General features: G+C 37.4%; 1 protein-coding gene across 1 annotated transcript in view; it reads right to left on the bottom strand.

Moving 5' to 3' along the window:
- The window catches only part of RB1CC1 (RB1-inducible coiled-coil 1), a 58,675-nt gene extending 58,097 nt beyond the window's left edge, over positions 1 to 578 (bottom strand). The window contains exon 1 of the mRNA XM_010183675.1: positions 461 to 578. The gene's annotated coding sequence lies outside the window, so the exon portion shown is untranslated. The remainder of the gene's footprint in view (positions 1 to 460) is intronic.
- Positions 579 to 7,003: the final 6,425 nt, after the last annotated feature.

Below are 7,003 nucleotides of genomic sequence, written 5' to 3'. Positions count from 1 at the left end.
ATTTATTACTAAATCATTTGGCCTAGGTTTCAGAATTAATCAGCCTTGTGTACAGAGAGACTTATTTCCACAAAGGGTATATGTGTGACCGTGGTCCAGGGAGAATTAGGAACAAATGTATTAAATGATAAAATGCTTGAAGCAAGAACCATGGAACACCCACCAAAAAATGCTCTTTTCATCTTGAGAAAAGTGAAAGTCAAGTACAGTATCTAGTTTTCACACAAACATTACTTTCCAAATTGAAGATATTTAAAAGTTAATCTGTCCAGAAACCCCACATACTTAAAGTGAAATTTAAATCAAACATTTTCCCATCCATACCTTAACACTAAAGCTAACTATTTTAAAACATAAAAAGAAAAAAACCATTATCAAGATCAAAAGTATTTGTGACAGCATCTGCCATGCACACACCAGCAGCCTCAAACTTTTTAGCTTCAACCAAAGAAAGAATTACCTTCAGGCACTATACGAAACTACCATTCTTCAAATGCAAGAGGAGAATAAATACGCACATTCGCTTTACTTGATTTTTGGCAACAAAGTAGCATGGCTGTTCAAAGCCAGAGAAGATCTACAAAGAAAAGATACAGAATGCAGTTACAGGTGTTATTAAAATATCAGGATTTTATGGTCATCTTTGCCTCTAACCCAGAAATCAGTGTATGCCAATGCCACAAAGAATAATTATGTGGTAGTCTTTTTTTTTTTTTTTAAATTAACAATGCTATCCAGTTACAAGCCTGCTCAAAACCACTACATACCTGAATATTTTTGTCCATAAGTTTGGTTTAAAATAACCGTTAGTGATATTCTCCAGTATTTACATGGAGGTAAATCTAGTTCACTAAAAAGAACTGTTTTTATTTCCAATAACTGAAAGTTTTTTTCTTAACTGGTGCAGAATACTGATACAATGATGCTGACAGCAATAAAGTCGTAACAAAATGCAATTTACCTACAAAAATCCAGTGTAAAAAGGCACACACACTACTGCTGTTGAATGAACAGTCTTATCCTGCAGCTGTATCCAACAGACTCCTTCAGGAATCACCATCACCTTCCTTATCTCAGACAAGGTAACCTTGTTTGTTAAGCTCTTCACCTACTTTCCAAACATTTGTTAGATTTTAATTTTGGGTTTTGTTCGATTTTGTTGTTTTGTTTTTTTAATAAACTGAAGATGTTACCATCCCCAGCTGCTTGTCACTGGCATCCTTCACAAAGGCTTCCTTTCCTAAACTGCTGTTTAAACTCTAATGGAAACGACAAGAATCAAAATGAGCTGGATCAGAAAAGGTGGTCTTTTTAGGCCGCCCTAGTTCATTTTAACTGTTGTCAGTTAAGCAGCAGTGCCAAAGGAGAAGGAGCCCTTGGCAAGCAGTTGGGCTCAGGCCAGCGCACTATCAAACTCTGAACTGCAAACATTATTTCTATCATGTTAATGCCCTCGCAAGCTTTCTGAGAAGATGATCAGGCACTATAAAGGGTGATAATCCATTACTAAAAATAGGTTTGGTGAAGCCTGAAAACCACTAGAACATGTAAATCATTTTATACAACTCATGCTACTAACAGTAAATCAAAACCACTTCATCCCAAATTTGAAAACCCTATGATAAAGGAAAAACTTATACAACTATTACATGTATTTTATGTACATGAACAGATGGCACTTTGTTAGGCTGCTATTTGAGCTATTATCTTTCTCCCTCCTGTCCACTCCCTCTTTCCTCCTACGCAATATGCATACATGGGACTTTGTCAGAAGTAAAGCTGTAATAAAAGGAAAAAGAGCAATGTGTTTAAGTACTACCATTGGAAAAACAGTAACTGAAGTGTCCTGTTCCAGTTTAGCTATCAGCAGTCAGTAGTTGTATTTGGGCAAAATAAATTTATGAATACTTGCTTTAGATCAAAGTAATGCATGTTAACATGAATAACAAGAAACTACTGAAACACTTCTGCCACAAAGTAGGATCACAATGCTATAATCTCTGTTCTTCTAATTCACCTGTAACCATTAATATGTCAAAAAGCAAATGTTGTTTCTTTCACCTAACATTTCAACAAACAATTCCAGGGAAACAGAACTACACTGATGCAGGCAGGACAGATTTATATGGTCCAAATATTAAGTTCCTATTTAAGGGAAAAAACAAAAACAAAACCAAAACCAGAAGTCACCCACTTCCGAGTTTGCCACAAATTTCAGTGGGTACTTCCAGGAACAGAGGAATCGTGTGAAGAAAGGTTTCAGAGAATACACACTTTTAACACCGAGCTCTCCTGCAGATTCACTGGTGCCCAATCCAGGCAGGCTGCAGCTCTCCCTTCACCAGGAAGCACTGAGTGCCTCTCCAGCCACCTGTTACCACAGCACTGGAAGAAGCCAAATTTTGAGAGCTCTCCTTGTCTTGCCTCTCTGCACAACATCTGGCTGAGTCTGGCCACCAAAGTCCAAGATTAGTTAAAGGAGAAGATGCATGAAAAGCTGTCACAATTTCTTTCAAAAGCCAGGTTTCAGCAGACTAGTACAAGCAAAGTCAGCTATATATCACAAATCAGCCTTTAAGTTTGCTCCCAGTGTTCAATACTATGATTCAGCAGCAACACAAGTTTTTAACATAAGCTTGTAGGTGAAGTCAGGCACCATCAAGCTTCAATACAATATATTCATAAACACATACATTTTAGTCTTTCCTCTTGGACTAGTTGATCTTTAAAGGTCCCTTCCAATCCAATACATTCTATGATTTTGTTTGTATTATCTCAACTGGCCATTAAGAGAATTTCAGACTTTTTTAGCACTACACACAGTGTTAAAAGTTTCAAACTTTTTAGTGTTACATTGCTGAAATTATTTTGATTTAATAGAGGTTGAATAATTACAAAATTTCACAGCTGCTGAAGACAGAGCTGCTAACTATGCAAACAGATAAACTGCAACAAAATGACTAATCCACACAGATTATTTGTTTGTACTGTGTGACTTGCAGTATTAGATCCACGCTATCATATAAACTAGGTCCTTCAAACTATGGGATGGAAGCTTGTATGATCAATAGCATGAATTATCAGTAACACCATTAAAAAAATAGCTGAAAATTCAAAAAGGAAATTCCTGTAGCAGCTACCAGAGCAGACAAAAGATGGTAAGAAAGGTAAGAAAAAGAATGAGATTACAAAAACTAAAGAAAGAATAACACAAAGTAGAAAAAGCCTGCAGAATTAATTCTGAAGACATACATTTTGTTACAATAGCTAACAAAACACCAAAACAAGCCATGAATACCTTACACTAGTTACATTTATTTCCCTGCCCTACATTTTGTTTACATTGCAATGCAATTACTACAGCTACTTCACTTCATGAAAGTATTGCAAGCTTTTCCTATCCAAATAGACTTTTCAACAACCAAGTACTTTTGAAATTGATCAATATTTTCAATGCATATGGTTTCACGACTTTTGAAATGTATCTTATTTAGTTCAGAACATGCTCATTGTTACATCTGTAAAAGGAAATGAATGTCTTCTTTACAGACCATTCCTTTTTGTAATTACAGTACAAGGCATTGTGGGCTTCACAGCACTCCACATATAATCATATTTACATTTACATTCACCATCCATTTCTGCCATTATGTGCAGAATCCATGCTCCATTACCCGATTCTGACTGTTCTGTTGTTCCATGGTACAATTCTTTCCAACTTCATAAACTCAAACACTGAAGTATGGCATTCAAGATAGGACAAGGACAGAAATGCACATTTATTTATGCTGTTTTGGTTTCAAGGGGCATTACCAGCTTCACTTTAAAGTTACGTTTCCTCTACAATACTGTGGTACTTAAGTTTGTGCACATGTTTTTGACATCTTATTTCTCATGCCTCCTTTATAAACTGGATTATGAACCAAACTTAAGCAAATCAAGTAATTAATACTTCTTTCTTTAACACCCCATCCCCCAGAATTTTAACTGAGCTATGCCCAAGTCATGGCCTCCCTTAAAGTCCAGTGTTTAAAATTCCACCTTCTACAACAGGTACCTTGCTTTTTGTGCCTGAGGAAGTACTGCTTCACATCTGTACACTAAGTGTTGTACTTATCAATGCTTCCTCTCCCAGGTCATAGAAGACCAAGAGACCCAATCTCTTCCCCCAACCACGTATACCTCCAGGTAAGAAAGGATTCAACGCAAAGCGGGCTAGCTTAACTACCTAAGCAAGGCAAGACTCCCACTGTTCACTTAAAAGCCTGCAATTTCATATTGCTAATCATTAGGCATTCACATAACTCTATGAACATCACCTGTACACTGCTAATAAAGCAAAGCTCTCCTACTGCAGACTGGCAAAGGCTGTACTGCAGGTAACGGACAGTGCTTCCAATATAAGCCATAAATATCACCCCTGATTACAAGGGTCAGGCTTCTCACAGGAGAGGTCACTGCTGAATTCCTGCCTGTCAAAAGGTCAATTCATCTGAGGCAAAGCCTGACAAGTCCGTCACACATTTAAAAGACTCGAGTGCTATTTCTCATTCACCAATTATCTTATGTGGTGAACATCTCCCCTCAAGGGTAATATACCTTTATTGCCTCTAGAGATGGAGAGCCAACTTTGGAGTGCATTGACATTTTATCAATCTGTGCTTCATTTCCATACTGCAAATCTTAAGGTTTGCCTTTGAGATGCTACAATTCTTGTGATTTCACCTTTCTCTCCTTCCCTTTTAGAGCAGGATTTCCTGTTTCACTTTAACTTAGGCAGCTCTACAATAGACAAAGGTATGAGACTAGCACAAAATGTTATTTCCAATACAATTTGCTTTCTTCTACAAACCTGTCTTCTACCTCCATTTCCCTTGCTTTTTCACGTGCCCTTCTCAAAAAATGCTCTCTTGCTCTAACTTGCACACTACACCTCATAAACAAAGGATTTTACAGCCCATATTTATTTCTTATTATGAAAGGAAAAGGAACATAGAGATTGAAGCTGAATGTAAGGAAACAAACACCTTCCTTCATGTTGGTTGTAAGATCATTTCTAAAAGCAGACTTCAAGGAGCTTTCTTCAATACTGCAACTAATGCATCTAATCACAAATATGTTGATTTTAGCAGAAGACTACTATCACCACAAGAACAGGCAGAATAACCTCATTATGAGGGCACATATTCTTTTCTAATGCTGTTAGCAACAGAAATTACTTAGTTTCTAAAACACAATGCAAGTGCATAACCTTATCTGGACAAGTGTTGAAAGGAAACCTGCTTTAAAAGGCACTTAAAGTAAAACTTAAAAAAAAATCCTAAGCTAAGTGACAAATAAATAGCAGGGTTTCTCCTGACCCAGTTGCACAAAATAAGTTAATTCCCTGCTCCTCCAAAATAAATTTAACCAGAAAACCACACCTAATCCCCGAGATACACATTGCTCCAGGTGGAGATCCTATTTTCCATTACTACCTTATATCAAAGTCTATAAACTTCATGTTCAAGACACACTGTAATCTTAAAGAAAGGCTGTCAATCCCTGACATCTGTAAGGTGCCATCTGGAGCTCTATTTATATTGTTGCGATGTGCATCAGGCACAGAGGCGGTTACTTAATTACAGCATCGCCAACAGTCACCGTGCTGTTAGCAGCTCTCACACTCAGCTGCTGGTCAATAAAGCAAGTCTTTTCCACTCAACACCAGAACGGAGCTGCAATTCTGCAGAGCAACCAAGAAATATGCCTAATACTAACTTTAGAGTAATATATGACCACTGTATTTAGAGTTGCTCCTGCAACTCTGAATTACATGGAAAACTCCTCATTGAGGAGGTGCATCAACACCTTCACAGATCCTCAACATGACCAACAGGGGAACAGCAGGACATCAAAGAAACTGCATCTGGGCAGGTAAGAAAACATCATGCATTAAAGAGCAGCTTTGAAATTGGTGCGGCCCAAAACAATGCAGCTTCTTACAAGTTCAGACACGATTTGCATCTTGACTTCTAGGAAAGCAATAGTTCCAAACGTGTTTATGAGGCAACAAGCACATTATTAGGCATTGTGTCATGATTCTGTATGTATATAATTAGAAAGCTTCAGATCTGAGGGTCAGCATCTCTTTACATGGCTCTTTTCACTGATTTGAGGAACTCTCAAAACACAATCCATAGAATAGATCAAAGTTTTTTTTCCTCATCCAACAGGAAAAAAAACCAAACAAACCAACCCCACCAAATTTTAACACATTTTTCAAAATGTCACATCTCTACCTGAAAGACAGTGAAATTTCTGTGTCTCAGTTAACAGGCATAATTCAAAAAACAAACCAAGGTTTTCTGGCATTCTTATTGCTAGGAAACAGCCCACAGCCTGAAGAAGTACCCTTTTCCTTTCTTTCTTTTTTAGCTTTTAATTGATTGAAACAGCCTTTCCATAGCTGTCTGTGATTTCGTCTTTGTCAAAGTTAACTGAAGGTTTTGCCAGTTTTTGGTTTTTGTTTTTTTTTAAGAGTATAATTTTGCCATTTCAAAAGCATCTGTGGATTACAAGTCTGACTCCAACTATAGAGATTAAACACATTCACTTGGCAAAGAATGGTGCTCTTGGGTATGTAGAGCTTCAGGTGGTTTTACTTAAGTTACTGACTGACTACACTGGTGAGAAAATTCTCCCTGTAGACATACACTCTTTAAAAATAATTAGCATGTTAAAATCCTACCATGTTTGCAAACAATTCTACAAGAAACAGCCAGCAAAAATTGCTTTATTTCTTATAGCAAACTCAGACAAGTCGGCACCAATGTTTCCTTCACTAACACTGTCTCTCTGGTTAACCAAGACCACAATCACATAAACACTGGTTATAATAAGAGCACCACATTTATAAATCCCTTTCCTCAGCCAGTTCTTCTTCTGCTCCTCTCCCTGCACTAACTTTGAGTGGTGCAACTTTCCATACTCCTCACAGAATCACAGAACGTTAGGAGTTGGA

Source organism: Mesitornis unicolor, unplaced genomic scaffold (genome assembly GCF_000695765.1).
Source record: "Mesitornis unicolor isolate BGI_N332 unplaced genomic scaffold, ASM69576v1 scaffold12954, whole genome shotgun sequence".
In the NCBI taxonomy this organism is placed as follows: domain Eukaryota; kingdom Metazoa; phylum Chordata; class Aves; order Mesitornithiformes; family Mesitornithidae; genus Mesitornis; species Mesitornis unicolor.
This window is presented reverse-complemented; position numbering and strand designations above follow the sequence as displayed.